Here is a 24,013-nt window from a genome sequence, read left to right on the forward strand (position 1 = left end):
ATTACAAGGTTATGAAGTTGAACATTAGTAGTCCTAAACTCCAAAATTGGGTCGGCTGTTCAACGGCGGTAATAAAATAAAACAATAATAAGACCTTCAATATTCGACAGATGAGGAAAGGGAGATAGGAAATTCGCCAAAGTGAAAAAATGGATTAATCTCCCAAGGAATCGTACGAAGGATTATACAAAATAGCTATTAAAAAAAGAAATATCTTTTCCCAGACAGATAGAATAGCCTATTTCGACTAATGTTTAGTTACAATTATTCTTCCATTAACCATGTTATTCTTAGAACGATTCCCAAACGATAACTAATTGATCTAATCTGTCTTGTATACCATGTATATACTTAGTATATTCCAGTTGGTTAACCAAACGATGTCATTGCACATTGTATACATATTGTATCTTTAACAATCCGGATATACTTTTTTTATTCCCTATCCAAATAATGTCTGCAAAATAAGTTTCCGTTTCCTCTCATTGTCTTTTCGTGTTCTTGTTCTACTCCAAATAAGTAGATAGCCGTTTTACTGTGTCACTAGAACAAGTTTTCTTTCGGCACGATTTCCTTTTTTTTTGCATTGTAAGTAGAAAAAACTGCAAAATTTATACAAAAAGCACTGGTCATCATGGTGTCAGTCTTACTTCTTACTGCCGGTTTAATAATTTAATACTTATAATAAAAAATTACGTAAGAAAAAATAATAAAACAAATATATATATGGCAGAAAAACTCACTGACATTATCAAATTCGGGAAAACTAATAAAAAAGGCAGTTTGGGAAAATATGATTCCATGGGGACTTCATTATCTACCATCTCAACCTTCATCTATCATAAGGCTCCTCAACATATAATCGAGTTAGCAAGTCTTATATACTACTGCATTGGTATTTAATATTATTAGTGGTAGTTACACCATATTATTCCCCTTCCATAATTTTTGTCCGTGACAGAATTCGATAAATGAATATCACTAGTTAATTTATGCTGTTTATTCATTATTTTATTTTTTGGTCGGGAGAATTGTATTTACTTCATATGATTTGTGAGAAAATCAACTGTATAATAAGGACAGTGCCTCGATGTTGGCAAATACATATCACGTCCGGGTCACCAATGTGGGGATATAATTATCGACCTTATCAGCCTTCATCTATAAAAAGGTACCTTTAAATATAATTGAGTCAACAAGTCTTATATACTACTAAATTGGTAACTAATATTATTAGTGGTAGTTACGCCAGATTATTCCCCTGCCAGAAATTTTATATGGGACAGAATTCGATGAATGAATACCAGTAGTTGATTTAGAATGTTTATTCATTATTTTATTTTTCTTCATTTTCTGAGAGAATTGTATTTACTTCATCTGATGTGTAAGTAAATCAACTGTATGATAAGGACCGTTCATCGATATTGGCAAGTACATATCACGTCCGGGTCACCAATATGGGGATATAATTATCGACCATATAATTGAGCCCCATAATTATACTTTTTGCATGTCTCGTCATATCTCTGAAACCGAATCAAACACTTTTGTGACAAAATTATAAAACAAATGTAATTATTCCATAAAGTAGCTATTTTTACAAGAATTACTTAATGTTTGCCTTTTCATGTTAAAATAATTGGCAAAACTTCGAATCGAGGGAGTCTATCGAATCTAATCTGGTTATTTATTGTTTATAGGCACCATGAAACTGAGTTCGCCAATTCGTAAGAGCAACCAAATTTCTGGTTTAAACTAATAATCTTCTAACGATAATTCTCATGGTTGTATCAAATAAGATAAAGTTGTTTACTATGTATAGAATCTAATAATATCGCGATCATTATTGATTACTGTAATTATCGAATACGGTAATATCAGAGAGGGCATAATCGATGGCATTTTAAAAAGATAAACGAATATTATATGTAACGGTAATTATTAAAGAGGATATTATTGTAAGTGTTGAGGAATTTTATATGGAAAACAAAAATAGTGACCAGTGTTGGTCAATAATTTTGTAGACCGATATTCGTGTTGATAACAACTCGGAAAAGCAGTCGCCAACACATATTCCCTATAGCCGATATGTACTATATTTTCTCTCTCACGTTTTAACACTAAGCATACCATAACCGGTCACATGACCGTTTAAGAACTTCTGCATCTAAAATGCGCTTATCATCTTATTGTTTTTGCACATTTGATTTCATGACTTTTTCTAAACATTATAAACAGTTAATATTCTATTATTATTATTGTATTTTGTTTGTTTCGAATAATACTTGTCGTATAACTATTTCTACCACAACCGGTCATTTGACCGGGAGAACAATTTATTGCTTTATAAGGTCATCGCATCAGAAATGACGTTGTAATGCGTGTTCAACGTATACTGCATTCGATGAGTTGCACATTCTGCATAAGACTGTTGAGCAGTTAGTTCAATCAGAATAACTGTGAATTCAAACTTCAAGAAAGTACGTAAAATTTGGCATTTTTGTGTCAGAAAAAATGTCAAAAACTAAATGTTTTGGTAAGTGACTTATAATTTATTTTGATAGCTTTACTTCATTTCTAACTAACTGTTAGTTTTCACCCAGAAAAATTGTCGAAACAATCAATACAGCCCAAGTTCTTAGAAGAAATAATATTAATTATAAGAATAATTATAAGAATTGTAGAAATAATAATAATTAGAAGAAATATGTTTGTGGAATATGTGCAATGGAATCACCCTGTATATTCAAAAAAGGCGTTGAGCAATGAATTAAAAATTCTTATTCTTTGTGTTTGTAATACATAAAAATTGACACTATACAATTTTGTATCATTATAATAAAGTTTTTTAGTTTATTTTTCCTTTCTAATATTCATATTTCGTACATTCAATCAAGAAATTAAGTCCTAATATCCATATTTCATACATTCAATCAAGAAATTAAGTTCTAATATCCATATTTCATACATTCAATCAAGAAATTAAGTCCTAATATCCATATTTCATACATTCAATCAAGAAATTAAGTCCGATCATTTGACTGGCTATGGTAGAAATAGGTATATATTAAGTGTTGGTATGTTAAGTGTTAAGCTAACTTTTAAAAAAAATCCATAGACAAATAGATCGCATTGTTCCGAGTATTATAACTTAAAAATATCACTTTTTTATGCTTATTGGTTTTGATTTTAAAGCATTTGTTATTAAATATGTTATTTTTTTTTGTTTAAATAATTGTGTAAGTTATTCTCAATTCATTTTTTGCAGATTTTTCTTTGGCTAAGATTATTTTTATGGGCGACGCTGAGAAATTCGAAGTAAGTGTTATTACTAATTTGTTTTTTCATTGAAATTATTTTTGACTGCAACAACAAAAATTGTTCTTTGAAAAGGTATCAAAATTTTCGCTGTCAACTAATATTACATAAAACGGAACTCATTACCAGACACGGAAGTCTATGGCAATCAATACCAAAGTGGAAACTTCCGGCGGCGTGGTTTTGCATCCGGTTTTTATTGGTTGTACGCCATTCTAGTAGGCTATTAAAAGTTTCCAAGAAATACTTGTGCAATTTTTTTAAAAATATTTACCTTATTCCCGACAGTGTTTCATGTTCTCGACGGTAGGGGGCAGTATTTGTAGAGATTATTTCAACTTCCGGTAGAAGTTTCAGGTAGAAAAACTTCTGGTGTAAACTAAATTGCGCAAATCCGCATATCAACGATTAAGTAATTGCATATCAATATAGGATAATTTCCCGAAGTACTTTTTTTATAACTTCATCTGATATTTTAAAATATGAATAACACATTTTCCCGCAGAAACCTGATACAGAAATTAAATTCAGAACAACTGAATATTTCGAGTATACATGTAACCGTGAATGGTCGAAATTAAAGGAATGTCGACTTTCACGGGTGAATGTCGACAATCACTTAGTCGCTTTGGTGAATTCTGAAATGTTTGTAATATCCTATTTGGTATTACATAATTCGTTGATGTTATTATATTTTTTCTATATCTTAATGTCTGCTGAGGTTAGATTAGGAGAAACATCATTGTTCGGAGTACCGGTTAAAAGCATACTGGGTAGTGACACTTAAAAAAACACTGATGGAGGGCATACCGGGCAAATGTATACCGGGCAGTGGCACTTAACTGGACCTAATACCGATTTCGTTCATTCTCAGTACCATATAAAAACAAACCCGGAAAGTAAAAAGAAAAAGAAACAGTCACGTCAAAGCTGTGATGTCAGAAGAGAGCTTCAAGACTTCCGGTAAGGTATGTTTGTTTCTTAGGAGAGATGGTGAATATAATAGTCCAAGCACTATAATTTAAAATTTTAAATATGACCTGAAAATCTTAACTTTCGCAAATTTTCATTTTTTACTATACCTGTTATTGAACAAAACGTTAGATATTGAAATATTAATCTTCCTGTTCATTTTTATAATCAAAATTGTATATTTTGATATTCCATTCTCGATTTCGATCCATCATTCTTTGAAAAAAGTTAGAATAATAAGCTACCACATTTTCGGGATTTGGAATACTCGTTCTCGTCAAACGCGAACTATTTGTGACATACCAACGTTTGCTCAAATTTATTTATCGTCAATGTTAGAAAATCGTTCTTAAATTCTCTAATCTTGTAATTTTGAACAGAATCAGAAAACTCAGTATTATGTAATTTTATAATTCACCGTCAGGTTTTATTTAAAGAGTCTGTGGCGTAACTACCACTACTATTATTAAACATCAATTCACTAGTATATAAGACATGTTAACTCGATTCAATCTAGGGGTACGTTGGATAGATGAGAGGTGACATTGTCAAAAGCTCCTTTCCCGCATTGGTGACCCGGACGTGATATGATTACGCCTACTTCGATGGATGGTTCACATTGCACAGTTGACTTGCTATTTAAGACTGCGTCATTGTCCACCTAGAGCTGTTGGTTCTCAGTCGCAATTACACACAACGGGATCCCGCACACACCCGATTCCAATAGCAACACATGAGAGAACACACACACTACCGTGAACTTAATGCAGCTTGCGAGACAAACAATTAAAACTCGATGAACTTAATACAGCTCTCACCAAAAGCGCTGAAAATGTGGTGAACTTAATACAGCACTCCCGGTCTTTCACAACTATGACAACTTGTGGTATATCCGTTCATCAGAATTCTATCACTGGTAAAATTCTGGTGGGGGAATATTGTTGCGTAACTACCACTACGAATATTAAACATCAATTCACAAGTATATAAAACATGCTAACTCGATTCAATCTTGAGGTATCTTTTGATAGGTGATAGTTGACATTGTCGATAGCTTTTGTCCCACAAGGGTTCTTTAAAGATTTTAAGCCGAATCCTTGCGCTAGTTTGGATTAATTTTATAGTAAACAAATAAATAAAATAAAAATAAGAAACAGTGAGCTTTTGTAGCTACTCTCTTTTGGGATGCAAATTAATTTCAACATAAAAAAAACATACGGCTGCTTTAAAACGGTCTTTACAAACGGCTGCTTAAAATAGAAAAATCAACGTAAACGGAAAAAAAATAATAATCAAATTTGAGATTTTTTATATATTTTTCGTGCAATAGGCTACATATTGCAAAAAAAAAAAAAAATTTTTTTAAAAAGTAAATTGTATTTTATCAGTTTTTTGAAAATTGATTTTAGTTTTTAGAGTATAAAAAATGGAGAGAAAATAGTTATCAAGCCGCTTTTCTCGAAACATGTTTTGAAGCACTTAGCCCATTTTACATTTTCACGACAGGTGAGCACAGCCATGCACAAAAGTGGTGTCTAGCAGGTCTCGAAAATCGATTTGTTCGGAGCTTGGAGTAACAATAAACACCGTCAAATACCGATTAATCGTCCCTCAGATTTTTATAAAAATCGGTAAGATTCCTGATGTGGGGAGAAATGGTGGCAAGATACGGAAAAAGAAAATTGACTCCATTTGATATGACATAAGCGTTATACTGAATTTAATTACATAAATATAAATTTATTAAAGAAAGTTGGATTATTCATTTTTAAGATTAAGACGACTTTATTCATATGATCTATACTTAAAAGAGTTAATGTCATTTTATTCGAAATATTTAATTACGACACATTAACATTTCTAAGTGCTGATCTATGCAGTCTCATCTGACCACTTTACTATAATTAGATACCACTATAACAGCAGACGTTCGAAAATGAAGAGGGAGGATATAAATTGAAGTGGTCATCATTCGCATGAAGCGTCTAATAGCATATTTTTATTTTTGGGAATGATAAAAAGAGAAATAATAAAAAAAATTCGACACTTCATCGATAAATGTAAACATAAAATTAATTGTATAAAAGACGCTCACTTTACGAAACTGACGTGAAGATTGAATCCTTAGCAATTACTAACGAAAGCAAAGATAAACTAAATGCCTTATCGTTTAAATTTTGCTGTGCAAAGATGAAAAATAAAAATAAAAATGGTTAAACAAAGTGGCACGGATTTTATTCCATGCTCCTGGCGCTTTTCGAACTTAATTGACAATATGTTCTAGACAGCTGTCTGGGATTTTATTAAATACCGCTTTCAACTTCATTCAGTGCTGCAATTCATAAAAGAAAAACAAACTAAATTATATTAACAGTAAGCAACGATTTTAAATATGTTCGAACCTTTCATGTAAAGATCAATATATATAATTTTAAACATGAAAAATATTAAAGACTAATGAATAGAGAATAAGAAAAATGTTACAGTAATTTTTTTTTATTTATTTGAAAAAAATCATTAAAATGCCGGAAACAAAATAATAAAAATATATAATCTCTTCATCAGCTTCGACGATAATATCTGCAAAAAAGAATGCTTTCTAATATTGTATCAATATAGCCAAAGCAAAATATATCAATACAATAGTGTGAAGCACTCAATAAAGGCAGGGATAGCCTTGTCGGTAGGGCGCTAGGCCCATGCCCGAGAGTGCGAGGGTTCGAACCCCGCCGGCTGAAGACTCCCCGCATAGTAAAATGGTGATTGATGCACGTTAAATCTGTCGAGTCGCATAGTACTCCATGTTCCCATAACAAATCAATACCTCTGGGGGTACTGAGTTGGAGATTGATTGTTCTCTGATTCAGGTCAAAATTACGATCTGAGGATGAATGAATGGTCCACCCTGTATGAATGAATGGGTGAATGAATGGGTCCACCCTGTAAACGGGCGTGACGTATGGGTGTGGCAGAAGTCGAATTGTTGGCTGTAGATGGCGCCACTCCAAAACAAGAACAATCGCACCCCTCTGCCTTAACAGGCATATGTCAACAAGAACAACCGTTGTTGAACAGCCGACCCAATTTTGCGTTTACGACTACTAACGTTCAACTCCGCAGCCTTGTAATTTTCAACCAATCCAGNATATCTATCTATCTATCTATATCTATCTATATATATATATATATATATATATAACAGTTGGGCTGAAAAGTTCGTTGGCTGACACATAGATGGGGTTACTATTATTAAATACATATGATTTTTAGTTAGTTCCAACCTTCGAAACATACGTGTATAAATTTGACAGCTGTCGGACTATTAGTTTGTGAGATATAGTATTTTTAGTGAAGCAACTTTTGTTAGTTTAAAAACAATGGATAAAAAGGAATTTCGTGTGTTTATAAAGTATTGCTTTTCAGTGAAAAAAAATACTCTTGAAGCCAAGGCTTGGCTTGAGAAACATTATTCGGACTCTATACCAGGAAAATCAACCATTGAGAAGGGGTTTGCTAAGTTTAAGCGAGGCGAAATGAGCACCGACGACTATGCACACAGTAGACGCCCCAAAGAGGATGTTACCGACGAAAACATCAAAAAAGTTCACAAAATTATTTTAGATTACCATAAAGTGAAGCTGATCAAAATATCTGAGATTCTAAAGATATCAAAGGAACGTGTTGGACATATCGTGAATGAATATTTGGGTATGCGAAAGCTCTAGGCGAAGGGGGTGCCGCACGAGCTCACAATTGACCAAAAACAACAACGTATTGATGATTCTGAGCAGTGTTTGAAGCTGTTTAATCTTTATAAACCCGAATTTATGCGTCGATATGTGACAATGGGAGAAACACGGCTCCATAATTTCACACCGATGTCTAATTGACCGTCAGCCGAGTGAACTCCACGAGAAGAACCAACTCCAAAGAGTGGAAAGACGCAACAGTCAGCTGGCAAAGTTATGGCATCAGTATTTGGGGATGCTCATGGTATAACATTCATTTACTGTCTTTAAAAGGGAAAAACCATCAACAGCGACTACTGCATAGCGTTATTGGAGCGCTTGAACTGCGAAATCGCGGAAAAACGGCCCCATTTGAAGAAGAAGAAAGTGCTGTTTCATCAAGACAATGCACCGTGTCATAAGTCAATGAAAACGATGGCAAAATTGCATGAATTGGTTTTCGAATTGCTTCTGCATCCACCGTGTTCTCCAGATCTGGTCCCCAGCGACTTTTTTCTGTTCTCAGACCTCAAGAGAATGCTCACTGAAAAGAAATTTAGCGCCGATGAAGAAGTAATCACCGTAACTAAGGCCTATTTTGAGGCTAAAGACAAATCGTACTATGAAAATGGTATCGAAAAATTATATGACCGCTATAATCGTTGTATCGCCCTTGAAGAAAACTATATTGAATAATAAAATGAAATTTTATCAAAAAAATTTATTTTTCTATGTTAGCCTACGAACTTTTCATCCCAACTGTTATATAAATGAGGCAATCAAGACAAAGAGGATTAAAGAAAAGAGAGATTAGCGAAGAAAATTGAGAAAAATAATAATAAGTTTTATTAACTGCGCATAGGCTGCAAGTACAAAAAACTCATGAAATAAGATAAAAACATTGATAAAACATGGAAAAATATATAAATATTTTTTTTAAATAGACGAAAAGGAAAATTATTAAAATTAAATATTTTTAAGAAATTTAGGAATATTTTTCAGCACGATAATTTTAAAATAACAAATGTACATTTTACTAATTTAAAGTAACAAAAGCGTCAATTTTAAAAAAAAAGAAAGAAAAAACTTTTGTGATCAAATAAAATAATTTATTTAATTGAATATGTAATATTTTTTTTTATTCCAATATATTATGTGCAATATTCTCGTATTTTGTAGGGGGGAAAACACACTTATTATTTCCTTTATCGCATTTTGTAAATCATCATCACATTAAAAAAGAAATAATAAAAAAATATCGTGAAATCCTCAACAGTAACTACCAAATAAAAAAAAAAACATCTTCAGCGAAATCAAGCGAATCGAACTCCTCAAAACTAAATGCGTGTTTTTATTTCGAGATTCAGTTGTAATCAATAATATCGTATTAAAAGTATCGGATTTTAAAAGCTGTGAGGAAATCAATAGTTACAACTGCATAAAAAAAATAGAACAAAAATTTCTACAGCAAAGAAAACCAATTTTTTTTTTAAACTTCCCAAAGGGAGAATCTTTCTGCAAGAACTCGGTAACGTTAAAAATATGGAGAAAACATGGCAAATAATCAGAGCCTGATTAAGGCAGGGGCATACGGGGCAGTTGCCCCGGACCCCCCACATCCAACAGAAAGTTTATTTTACGTTTTCTTCTTTAGTAAACCTTTTTAAAACAAAATATCAGTACAGTGTAAAAAATCAGTCAGTTTTATGTTTACTGCTTCATGAATCTATTGTAAAAACACAATCTATATTTCGTAAATCCAGGGGGCGGAATTCCACTAAATTTTTGCAACTAAGATGGATAAATTTGGCTAATCGAAATCCTGTATTTTTACATATCGTAAAATACGATATGCTTTCAGAAATACAGGCTTCTGATTGGCTTAACTGAACCATCCTGTAATTGCGAAAATTTAGCGGAACACCGCCCTGATGTTAGCAAGGATATGGATTTTTCGCAGCTAGGTGACAAAGTTAACAATCAGAAAATTGCATTTGGCATGATGGACATAGAATTGTCAGAAAATCAATAAAATGGACACAACGATATTTTGTCTGATCATAGGGTGGGGGGGTTGCGGGCTTTATAGCTACTTTAGGTTCCAGTCATTTTTCTTGTTTCCAATTGTTCGGGAACATGGTTCGGATCCCGGCGATGGCAGGTAGATACGAATTCCGCATCGGGCTTGTATCAACCATAGTGCTGAAGTGAAATATCCTCTGTGGTAGACGGATCATGGGCTAGAGTCCCCTTGCCGTCAGGCTAACCGGAGGTTCTCGTGCTCTTTCTCTCCATGTAACGCAAATGCGGGTTAGTTCCATCAATAAGTCCTCCACGAAGGCAAATTTCTCCCAACACTTGATTCGGGAGTTCCCTTGTCTTCTGGATTGGGTTCAAAATAACAAGACTACGGAGTTGAACATTAGTGGTCGTAAACTCACAAAATCGGGTCAGCTGTTCAACGACGGTTATAAAAAAAAACATGAGTTAAGAGCACCGTTTTCCTTGAAATTCATCAAAATTACAAATCACTCACTTCTGTTAATATATCAACTATTAAAGAATAGGAAAGTAGTTAATGAGGAAATTTGCTTATATTTTTTTACTAAGGGAATCCCAAACACCGAATCCATAAATAATATATAGATGTTACCATTAAAGTATATAATGCAGTTATTTCATAGAATACCTAGTTATTCCATGAAATAACTGATCGTGTCCGTTAAAGTGTGTAATATGTTATTAATTTGACACTTTAACTAGTTATTCCATGAAATAANATTTATTTAGTTATTTATTTTTTATTAAAACAAGTTTATGTAGACTTTTAAAAATCGCATTTTTACTGATCTTTTTAAAAGGCTGAAGAATAATGTGCACTCGTTATTTTATATATTGTATTTATTTTCTTCTACCTTATTCAATGTTACTTTTGAAGCATGAAGATGTATGACTAAAAGTAATCTGAGAAGAAAGGAAAAATTGCAATTTTGCTAAAAGGAAATAATGGATGTAGATTTGCAGATCGTTATTCTATGAAATAACTTGTTAAACCATGAAATACAAGAGAGTTTTACATTTTAACGGACACGATCAGTTATTTCATGGAATAACTAGGTATTCTATAAAATAACGGATTTCATACTTTAACGGTAACATATATATATAAAGCACAATAAATACAAAAAAAAGATCAAAGAAAAGGGAGAGGAGATTAAGAAAATTAATAAGTTTTAATTACTGAGCATAAGCTGCAAGTATATAGAACTCATAAAATAAGCTAGAAATATAGAGGAAACAAGGAAAATAATATAATAATCGTTTTTTTTTTTCGTTTAAATTTTTTGAGTGCTTTTTACACTATTGTATTCATATATTTTACTTTGAAAATAATAATACAATATTTGAAAGCACTCCTTGTTGCGAATACGATCGTGTGAGCTGATGACGACATCTTTTTATTATTTTGTTTTCCGGCTTTTTAATAATTTTTTTAATATTTATAAAAATATTTCATTTTAATTTTTTTTTCTCCTCTTTTCATTGATATTTATTATATTTCTTACATGTTTTTTTCTATATTTTTAGCTTTATATATATACATATAAAGGATTTAGCTTTTTATTTGCAATTAATTCTTTAGCCAAAAAATATGTATTTAAAAGGTTTTTATTGAAAATTATTTTAAATAACTGTTTGAGACATAATATTTTGGTAATAATTTTTTTTAAGAATGAAACAGAAAGTACTGTAACAAATATAAATACAAATGCATCTTCTAGCATAACAGCTGTTTTGATGCTATAATAGAATCTACATTTATATTTATGGCTGCGACAATAATATTTTATTTATTCTTGCCGCAGAATATCTTTCCTTTTTCTTTTCTTAGAGACTTTTTTCTTTCCTAAAAAACTCCTTCCCTTTATAATCTTTACGTTTCTTTTTTTTATTCTCCTTTCTTCGTTACCACATGCTGTAATTCATTATTATTTCAAAAAAAGTAGAAACAAAACTTCTGAAACATAAGATTTGGAACAGCGAAAAAAATTTATTTATCAGAGATCATTTTTTTTTAGAGATGTAGCCTCTTATTTTTAAATAACTTATTTTTAGTTTTAATTTTTCAAAGGAGAAAATGAAAAAGCTTTGAAGTAAAAAATAAAGAAAACAGTAAGTGATTCGATAAAAATATGGCAAAAGGTCCATTAATAAACACGCTCGAATTATCGATATTCATATCTTATTCAATTTTGGATTCTCGTCTGCAGCTGATAATATTTTGCGAATTATCGTCTGTTTTCTTTTGTGTCAGCAGATGAAATGTTTTAGAATATTTTTAAATGCGAAACATTGCTTGCTTTTTCATTTATTTAGTTATTTATTTTTTATTAAAACAAGTTTATGTAGACTTTTAAAAATCGCATTTTTACTGATCTTTTTAAAAGGCTGAAGAATAATGTGCACTCGTTATTTTATATATTGTATTTATTTTCTTCTACCTTATTCAATGTTACTTTTGAAGCATGAAGATGTATGACTAAAAGTAATCTGAGAAGAAAGGAAAAATTGCAATTTTGCTAAAAGGAAATAATGGATGTAGATTCCATTCTTTCTTCTTCTAAGTAATCTGTACAGAAGTTAAAATTAATAACGCATATTGCACCCTAACTCTTTTTTACCTCCCGTTTTAAGATTGCACGGATTGCATTTTCAATTGGTTTAAGAAAAACACATTTTTACCTGATCTTAGTGATTATTTAAAAAAAATATTAAGAAATATCCTCGGATGATTTTTATCATTCATAAACAAACGATGATTTCAAGTGAAATCAAGGCAACACTTAAATATCAAAGAATTCGCCACAAAGAATGAGGTGTATAGTGTTTTAAGGTTTCTTTTTCCTATAATAGGTTTTGTCTATAATATATAAAGTTCATTTGTATTGTTTTTTTTATTATATATCAGAATTATACAGTAGACCTACTTTTGGGCTTACGTTTATCAATGTTCAACTTCGTAGCGTTTGGGATTTTGAACCCAACCCGGAAGACAAGGGAATTTCGGATCAAGCAAATGGAACAAACTAGCAATTGTAAAAAACTTTTTTGTTTTTGTTGATGAAATTAACCCGCGATTTGCATTACATGGAGAGAAAAACCACGAAACTCCCATGGTGAGCAGGATAACCAGGGGATTCTAATCCACTATCGTTCCGTAGTTGAGGTTTTTTACGTCAGCTCTGCAGTCGGTCCGAGCCGAGAACAAAACTCGCATCGCCGAATTTTTGTCGGGATTCGAAACTGGATCGATTCTTTGGGATGCAAGCGTTCTAGCCTTTAAACCACCATGGCTCTCTTTGTCTTATTTTATTTTATTACCGTCGTTGAACAGCTGACCCAATTTTGAGTTTACGACTACCAATGCTCAACACCGTAGCCTTGTAACTTTGAGCCCACTCTAGAAGACAAGGGACTCTTGGATCAAGTATTGGAGGGAAATTTGCCTTCGTGGTATACGTTTTGATGAAACTAACTCGCATTTGCATTACACGGGGAGGAAAACTACGAAAACCTCCCACGGTTAGCCTGACGACAAGGTGACTCCAACCCATGATCCGTCTACCACGGAGGATATTTTACGTCAGTACTGTGGTCGGAGCGAGTCGGGTGCGGAATTTGAATTCTAGTCTTTGTTGTTTTGCCCAAATATCTCTAAGAAGTATGTTCATTTAAAAAAACAGTACTAGTTATGATAAATATCCTTAAATATCGAAAGAATGTTTACTCGCCAAGTGAGAAAAGAATCCTCATTTAAGTACAATTTTTTAAATTCGCCTAAATGATAAAATAGTCGATTTCATTCCAAAAATAAAACTTTTGGGCCATAATTGTTAGCATTTTAAGGTGTGGTGTAAGTGTCTTAGTTTTTAAAATAAACTTTCCGCTTGAAAATGTATTCTAGGCTGATTTTTCTCTTTCAGCCACCATCGATCCCTTTGGCTTTCACGCTTTCTATTTTATTTATTTTTTAGTTGTCAATGTTTCGCTTTTTTGCAAGTCTGTCTTGTTTTCATAATTTATGTCTGATGGATCTGGTGTACGAGCGCCCTGTTTCCACCGCTCGAAACGTGTCGATTTTTTCCACCTTCAATATCTTTGAAAAAAAATTCAGATTTTCCATTGACAAATATACCTATACTGTATACTCTTTGAATATTCAAAAAAAATTAATTAAGAATTTAATTAATAAAATTTAATTAATTAAATTTAATTTAATTTAATTAAAAAATTTTGTGTTTTTTACTTATTAAAATTATTTCTTGGGGGTCTTCCACAAATAATGTCTCGCTTGAAAGGGGGATTTTAAAAATTGTGACTAGGCGTAGCGTGACATGTGACAATGGAAAGGGGTGAGGTGAAGTGTCACACTTGGGAAGTGAAGTGTCTTTTCGAACAAAGGGGAGGAAGAGATCGAATAAATTAAAAAAATAAAGTTCCTCTTCCCACCATCAAAACAGGGTAACCTTTTTTAGTCGGTGATTAAAATTAAAATAAAATTCAATAAGTTAAAAAAAAATAGCCCCCTTAAACTACCATTAAAAATCAGGTCATTACTATTTCCACCTGAACTTGGATTAAAAAAAGAGAGATTAAGTTCTTTTTGTTCATTACAGATGTTATTTATTGTCCTAACCATCGATATCCCAATGTGTCTAGAATAGATATCCTTTAGTGAGTAGGCAATTAACTTTATCGTCTGCTGCAGAGAGAACAATATCAGTTCCTTCGATCCCATCTTGGAATAGAGTGTTTCATCGAAAACCCACCAGAGGATTACCCAGGATAAATGCTGAGAGAAGTGACACACGAGCAATTGAAGGTGGATTACCCCCCTCCCCCTCCTTGTCTCTCACAACCACCCCCGATTTGACTCTGTCGTATGCTAAGTCATTCCATGTCTTGTTCGAAAATAATGCAAATAGGAAAATGTGTGCGACTTTGTTGTTAACTTCAGAAAAATTCATTGAACTAATCAGTTTATCGTCTTCAAATTTAGACGAATGTTAATTATTCCGATTCCAAGATACGATTAAATATACAGTTGTATACTTCCGATTTGGTGAGGAGCATTGTTAATTAATTTTATTCTAATTATAAGACTTCCTATTTTGACGAATCTACCCTTTGAGATTAAGTGATGTTTTATCTGGAACAATAGTCATGGTGCGTAGCGTTTTTAAAAACGGCTTAAAGGTGTTTATTTTCAATTTTCGTTTTTTAAAACCCTTAAAGGTGCTTTTTTTATTGGGTGTTCTTGAAAAGTGTTTAATTTTCATGAGATTTATCAAAAGGAATGTCGATTTTCGCCACGTTTTATGCAAAAGCGTGCTTTTCACATTGTTCTATTCAACGTTTTCAGAATTCATTCAACAACAATCAATTTCAGCGTACAGTCAGTCCATAGCGTATGAAAGCGCCAATCATTTTGCAGGTTTGGGGAAATACTTGCGAGACCGCATGTGCGTCTAGTGAGGAGTGCTTAAAAAGTATTTAAAAGGTGCTTATTTTTTGTTGAAAGATTTGTCTACGGACTCTGATAGGGATTCACTGCACTATTAACTGGGGACATAAATCTATAAAATGCTATATTTAGCTCGGAGTCAAAGAGATTGTCATCCAGTGTTTGCCATTTTTTTTCAACAATGAAACCCTAAAAGATCGAGCTTCTTTTGGCAGAACACTGACTTTATAAATAAAGTTTCTTAGCAGTAGTGGAAAATAATTCAAATTTTTTTTTTGTCGGAAGAAATATTATTCTGTTTTCCTGTCTGGAAATTTGTTTTAACTTTTCTTCAGAAGAAAAACAAAAAGCGTAGGACGACGAAGAAATTTTAAAAAAGAACAGTGGCGAATGTTTCATGAAGCGTTTTGAAATTTGATAGGTTTTAATTTCACTTTAATTTTAGTTGCTAAGTTGAACAGTTTCAACATCCACATACAATGCCTTTAATTTAAAAATATATTTTAGTAGATCTGAATTTCTATAAACAATCTATGTTTCCAATCATTTTTATAAATTTTTCAAAGTTGTGGCCATTTTGTAAACAAGGCATCTATTAACCACCGAAAATCTCCTTTCTTCTTTCAAAAGTGCTACGATCACGCTTTACGTTTGAAAGTATTTTCTTCTTTTTCGACCTTTAAAGAGTTATTTTTTATAAGTTTTTATTTTATGCATTTATTTATTAATATTAAACCTATATCACAATCTTTCTATACAACAAATTTTTCTGAGACTGAAACTTGCATCCAATTTATGCCTGACAACGTTTATTTCTTCGTTGCTTTCTATTTGTGAAAACAATGAACGAGTTTAATTTTTGCGGGTTATAATTCTTCGAACGGAATGAAAAGTTTTCTCAGTTAAACATAACGGTCATTAAACACAAACAAGGCACCGATAATTCTCAACCGGAAAATTACTTCCCGAAATTCTGATTTTAAAAAAAAAGTCGATTTTTACCGAACGTTTTAACAACTGAAAAGCAATTTACTTTCGAATCTTAAACTACCACGGATTCTTCCACTACTGAGAGCGATCAATCGTAGATCGCTTTTCAGGATAAGTTGAAAGCCTTTCTTATAAGTTATTTGTGACATAGGTTAACGGGAAAAATTCTACTAGCAGATTTTTTGTTCACAATATTCTATAGTGAGTTTTTCTTTAAGAAAAGCATCAACATAAACGATTTTTTTTTTGTTTGTTAATTCTTTGATGCTGCTTATTTTTTGAGAGATATAAATTAATCCTTATTTCTCGCATATTCCAGAAGTTTTATTTTGTTTTTGTTAATTATCGTAAAACATTACTGTATTTTTCTAATTCTTTGATAACACTTGTTTTTAGAGAGTTAGAAATTAATGATTTATAATTTCTTCCATATTTGTCTAATTTTCTTTTATTTTTATAAATTATCTTACAAAACTATCGTATTTTTATAATTCATAAATAAAGCTTCTTTTTATAGAATTAGAGATTGATTGTCAGGACGGGGAGATTTCAATATCGCGATCTGTGGCAGGATAATCGCCAAGTCTTCGCAACTTCCGGGCAGCGGAAAAGAAAGGGCCTAACTTGAAAGAGATATAACTCGTAGCCAACCCCTAGGAAAACATCCACATCTTCTTTTTTTTTTTTTTTTTAATTGCGAGTTGAAATTCTATTTGGTATCTTGGCGATTGTAGTTGGCGCTACAGATCACGATACAGAAATATCCCCATATTAGTTGGTCTTATGACTTTTCGTTTTGATTCATTCATAGTTTAAAGTATCATTTAATTTTGTTTCAATGTAATATCGTTAGTTAGGAGCCAGTCAGATTTAGTGCCAGGACGCAGGAAATTTAGTTAAGAAGACTTAAATATTTTTAAGACTTCTTAAAAATTGGCACTGTAATATTTTTAAGCGATGAATTTTTAATTTTTTATTAAAATTACTCAATATTTTGTAACACGAATTAACTCAATAAAATGAACATGTAGAAGGTCTAATTATTGCTATGAAACAATGCTATTTGCATTTCATGATAGAAAAGGATTTTATAAGAAAAATTTTCCTTTCACTTTTTAATCACAATGAGCTTCTTTCAAATATATCATTTCTTATTTTCTAATATGTATTGAAATTTTGAATTTAATCAAACGTTAGAAAATAAAAGATTATACATTTAAATGGGAAAAAGAGTAAGGAACTAAGAAAAATAAGCCATATTATGTTAGAAGAAAATATAAAGAATTATTGCCGCATTCATAAAATTGCTATTTTAAAGTAAGCTCTAAAGATTACTTTCAGAATTATACGAAAAAACATTCAAATTCAAAGTGGAAATAAAGTAAACATAAACACAACAATTATTTACAAATAAACGACGCATACACTATATAAATGAAGCAAAATAATTTAGCAAAGTATTTTACCCTTAAGATTATAAAACTTTAATTTTTTTTCCTTCAAAAATTCAAGTAAAATATTTATGAAATTTAAATCAGATAATAGAATGCAATCAATTAAGAATAAACAAGCTTCTAGCTCCAATCGACTCTGTTATTGATTTTTCTTTCTTTCTTTTAGGAATAAAACCAAACTGTTTATTATGTTAATTCTTTAAATAATAAAAGTTTCATCTCTTAAATAACGTCGGAAATTTATTTTCCAGAATACGTTTATATTTGATCCGAATTCATAAATATTTACACAAAACAAATGATGTTTGAATTTGTTTTATTTCACTGCCGAAATTTTTTCAATAGTATGAATGTCTTGTTAATCTTATATTATAATATCCGCTGACAACAATAAACAGTACCCAAAACTTTGTAATTTTTAAATAAGTCGTCTTTTATTATTTAAATAAGAAGCTTATTATAAAGTCTGCAAAATCGAATATTAAATAATAGATAAATAACACAACACTTACTCGAATTCAGCTGTTAGTTGATAAGTGTCGCGTTTAATTGAATGCTACCATTTTTGTATAAATTCATTTTGGGGTAATTTGGAAACTAAAACCTTATAAGCCCATTGTTATAATCACCTTCACATTTCGATTAAAAAACAAAACAAACTCACTACAGTAAGCAAAAAAAAAGTAAATAAATAATAAATAACTTTCGTTCTAATGATCGAATTTTCACGTACTAAGTGTCAGTCTTAATGGTTTCTGGTAGTGACTTCAAATATTATAATGAATTAGTGCTAACTATTAATTAACGAAATCAAACACAAAATCGCACTTTCTCTGAATAAACATATATATTATTTTATATATTTGAATTCCTGACCCTCAAAATAGGGGGAGGGGGGTAGATAAAATTTCGAAAATATTGGATAATAAATTTTGGGGGCTAATAAATTATATATATTTGGCAATAGTCCCAAAAAAACAGCCAAGCAAAGTAGCAGCCGCAAATGATTATTTTAAGATAACCCATAGACTAATTTAAGAGGGGAATACTTAAATTTATTCCGTTGCCAAGCAACCAAGTTCAGATTATATAAAAAATTTAAATAATGTTTTGTGATTGCTTGCAGAGGTTTATTCATTAATAGTTAATAGAAAATATATCGAAGTTTCTAGGCTATAGATATTTTTTCAACTTATTTTTGACCACAGAGCAGACTTCTTTCTTAATCTTTCTTGAAAAGAAAATTTGAATAAATGAACATTTTATTTAACATTATTTGAGGTTTTTATGCTGTTTTGCTTCATTTAAACGAGGATCTCATACTAAAATTACAAATTTATTATTTTTTACTTATTATTTTTTAATTAAAACTACAAATTTACATATCTTTTTATAACTATATACAAAATCTTAAGGATAATAATTTTTACAGTTTTAATCGAGTCTTCTAGACAAGAAAAGTGCTTTAAAAATAAAATGTAGATTGTATAGTAATTTTAATGCCCATTCACAAGGTTTTTATATTAATTCCCGATATTTCTTGATATTGATGATGTTTCAAAAAATTCTGAATCTTATTTTCGAAAATTCACCATGAAATGTCGCACAACATGTTCTTCAATTATAATTAGCTACATTTATCACCAAATTCCGCTACTATGATTTCTTTGTTTTCTTACATATATCTGATGCCATATTATCCTTTAAAACAGAGTTCGTAAGGTCCTTAAGATGCTGAAATGGTGGCACAGAAACTTAAAAGATAAAATATTCAATTTCATTAACTCAAAATATCTGGTCTCAAAATTTTGATTTTTAAGTTAAATATAACTTCCTAGTTACAATATTGATGCTACAACTCTCTTACTTTTTGTCTACTTTTACGAGCATTAAATCCTTATCAAAATAGCGATCAAGAGCAAATGTAAAATATAATTGATGATAAAAAATTCACTGGCTACAATAAATGTGAAGAGGGAAATAAAGGTCGACATGTTTCGAGCGTTCAAATAGAAGCGCTCATTCTCAAGACTCGTCAGGCTTAAATGACTGTAGTGGCGTTAATTATCGGAAGCTCAAAACATGTCTACTTTTATTATCTATGATTTTTTAAATCAATGATGTTTTTATCTTTTCAATTCAGTTTCTTGGGACTATTCACTGAGTAACACAGAATATTAAACTATTTCACGTGACATAAAATTTAAGCTTTACTTAAGATAAAGGCATAGGTTCTTAGATTGAAAAAGAATTAGTCCATACTTTCTAAAAAAATCAATGCAGTACAATTTTTTTTACTGCTTGTCTTAATAAACTTTTAAGGATATGAAAAAATTCCGTTTACAATTGAAATTTCAAAAGTCAAATGTGAAAATGGAATGTCCCCTACCACCAGTTATTGAAATTAAATAGTTACAAGGACAGCTATTTAAACAAGTTAGCATTTCCATCTTACTCGAAGTTGTTTGAAAGTGTAATCTTTATTTATCGATTAGAAAGTTAATTCAACATATATTTTAGGGTATACTTTAGGCGTACTTTGACCGAGTTTATTTTTAGACCCTTATTTGATTAAAGTTATTAAATAATTTGCTTAAAATAAATTATGGAAGCTATATAATTTAATGTATAGTATAATAGTAAACGGGGCTTCCATCGCAAATCCTTGATACCGCTATCATTAAATTAATGGAATTAGATTACATGAATAATAACAGTTACATTTTTTTCTCGTTTTAACTTTCGAGGAATAATATGTTTCGTCCAAGCAGATTCCAATTCTGTAAATAACGAAATTATTCAGCTGGTTTTTTGGAATAATATCATTCTTATACTCGTATAGAGTCTTATCATTCTTATACTATGGGAAAAATTTTAAAGTTCTGTAAAAAAAAATTCTGTAAAAAGTATGTTTTACTTCTCGCTCCGTTTTTTTTAAATCAAAATAAGTTCGAAAATTGCTAATTTTTTATTGCATTTTTTTAATCAGATGATGATTCTAAAAATGGCACGGCTTCGGAATCTCTTTACAAATTTTAATTTTCAGTATTTGTTGTTGAACAAAATAAATCATTTCCCTGATAACAAATTATACTATAATAATATCTTGGGAATTGTGCTAAAGTTGAAAAATAATTTTAACAAAAGTAAATTTTTTCAACATCTTTTTTTAAAGGAACAGCTTTCTTGAAGTTAATGGTGTAATTATATAAAACATAAAATTTAGATTTGAATTTGTTAATTTGAAAAAACAAAGAAAATAGTTGTGGTTTTTTGCGTAGCACTAATATGTATTTAATTTTCACAAACCAAACAAATAAGAAACAATGAAGTAAATAAATAAATAATTTGTTTGTTAAATCTTTGAGAAAAGGGTGAATTTATTTACTACGATTAGTTCGTTTTGCACTGAGTAATTTTAACATAGAAAATGTTCATAAATTTTTATCATTTAACTGTCTTTAATTCTAAGACTTAAAAAAAAATTTGAAATTGTTTAAAACGAGTGTTAATTTAAAGAAAAAATTCACCAATACTAATCAAAGTACCAATAAAAATTTTAAAAAATAGTTTAGTATATTATCGCAAAAAAACTCTCTGTGGTAGCATAAAGGAAGAGTAGAAAATGAAATGAAAAAATTAGTTGAGTAGTTCTGGGAATTACTCGTGTGGCCAGGTAATTAAAAATTTAATTTCATGATTAAGATGTTATGAAGATTAGGATGCACTTAAGATTAGATTGCACTTAAAAATTTTGGCAACGTATTCGATAGCTTTTTATGTTCGGTATCTTTATACTACTCCTTGTAGTGTAATCATTTTTCGAAAGAAACAGTATGCCTAGTAAATTGCCAGCTCAAATAATTTTAAATAGCAGAATGTTCTTAACAAGATTTTATTCTCAACTAGCAACCAATAATTCTAAGCTTTCTTTTAATAAGAACTTTACAATAATTTAAAAAAGGAATTTTACTTTAAAGAAAAACCGAAATTAAAGTACTAAAAAAAATTGAATAGTATATTAATAAAAAAAAATAATATACGTGGTAGCTTAAAGAATTAGATTTTTAAAAGTCTGTAGATTAATATGGTATAAAAAAAATCATACCTCATAATTCAAAATTTTTTCATCTTCAATTAAATTAAATTATAAATAATTATTAAAAACTATCTTTTGCATGAGATTATCTTTGGGTAAATGAGTTTTATGAGTGGATGCAATTTTTTGTCTTCTTTTGGATTGCTTAATTAGTTTTAAAAATGTGACTAAAAACGCAAAAAGTGAACCTCCGAGGTATAAACCTGGTTGCGTAAGGCGCCGAGTAAAAGGGGCGCCAAAGTGTGGTAAGCTAGATTAAAAGAAAAACCTTTTTAAAATCTTTTTCCCCTTATAAAAGTTTTTTTCTTCTAATCCTGTTGAAAATAGCAGTTAAAGCACACTGATTTTCCTAAAATAAAATTTTGAAACATATATAATATTTTAGCAACCAGATAACCCTACAAACTGTGTAGCATTCCTTTTTTTATATCAGCGCCGATGACATCCTGCCCTGTAATAATTAACGATATGCAAATACAGATGACGGTTGACTATTGAGTTAAATGCAGGAAAATAAAAAATACTACGACTTCATCCGAAAAAATACTACAAAATACTACATGCCTTAAGCGCTATCTACAGGACATTTTTGAAAGCTTATGCAGACGAAAACTGAGACAGACGATTATTATTATTATTATTATTAACATTATTTATATCGTCTGGTTAAAGTTTTTTAGAATTATATTTAAATTTATTTTAGTTGAGGATAAAATAATATTATAATTGAAAAACAATTATCCTTTAACAATTACCTTAAAACAATTATCCTTTTGTGCAATTATACTTCAGATATACGTGTAGTAACTAATATTTTTATCAGCAACTTTGTCTTTTGAAGAATAAGCAAAGAGTTGTGTGTATCATAATAACATCTCTTGTGTATCATAAATGATTTATTCCAAAGTTGTATAAAATTGAACCTAAATGAAAATATAGAATCTCATATTTTGTTTCACATCCTACATAGAAAAGAAACGCAAAATCTAGATAATCAAAGTGCATAAGAAACAATTTATATTATAGTCTACTAGTATAAACGAACTTTTACTTCTCACAATCATCACTAGATACAGTGACTAATAGAAAATAAACTGTTGGATTATTTCAAAAATTGTTTTTTACTTCAAAACTAGAGTGGCCCTTTTCTTTGTTTTAGGAAATAAAAATGAAATAAAAAAAAAACTAAAAATACCTCATTTTAAAAAAAATACTACGAAAAATACTATACCCCTTTTTTTTTGGTAAAAAAATACTACCGTAGTATTAAAAATACTACGTCTGGCAACCCTGATGCAGATGCCTAATTTATTCGTGTAAGCTCTGAACTGAAAGACAAAAAATATTGTGTATCCAAAAGCACTTAAATAAGCATATTTTACAAGGACGCATTTTTTTTCTCTCTCTAACATATAAACAGAAAGCCCTATTAAAATGATGTAAGTTATTTTCATTTCGATACGTTTCGTTTCCTTTAAATACAATTCCGGGCATTGCAACTCTTGCAAGGTACAGCCAGTGTTTAAATAAAAGTCTGGAGTAATTAACGAAGGAGGAATTTCAAATGGCTAAAAGTAAATCTTATAACGGTGTGTAATCTAAGCCTAGATTAATTCCAAGAGAATCGATTGAAAAGCCTATCAGTTGTGAAATGAAGATAAACTAAATCAGCCAGGATTAACTATCTCCGCCATTCCGAAACTGCTAAACTGTTGACAAGACTGTTCGGACATCAAATTTATTACTTCGTGTTAACTTAACTTGGCAGTATTGTTCTAGCTAGAATTTATGTAATGATGATACGCCTAGAAAACTATAGTTCTATGTTTGAAGAATTAAAACTGACTTGAAACTCTTCAATGTTAATTAAGAAATGACAATAATAGAATGTTTGCCCTAATGGTACCATGTTTTACATTTATATTTT

At 30.5% G+C, this 24,013-nt stretch overlaps 1 protein-coding gene across 3 annotated transcripts in view; it reads left to right on the forward strand.

Annotated features, from left to right (window-relative positions):
- The window catches only part of LOC107446785 (FMRFamide receptor-like), a 173,837-nt gene that overhangs the window by 53,990 nt on the left and 95,834 nt on the right, over window positions 1-24,013 (forward strand). For all 3 annotated transcript variants that reach the window (XM_071178052.1, XM_071178054.1, XM_071178053.1), the window contains exon 2: window positions 3,269-3,318. The gene's annotated coding sequence lies outside the window, so the exon portion shown is untranslated. The remainder of the gene's footprint in view (window positions 1-3,268; window positions 3,319-24,013) is intronic.

The sequence above is a fragment of the Parasteatoda tepidariorum genome, chromosome 2 (genome assembly GCF_043381705.1).
Source record: "Parasteatoda tepidariorum isolate YZ-2023 chromosome 2, CAS_Ptep_4.0, whole genome shotgun sequence".
NCBI lineage: Eukaryota > Metazoa > Arthropoda > Arachnida > Araneae > Theridiidae > Parasteatoda > Parasteatoda tepidariorum.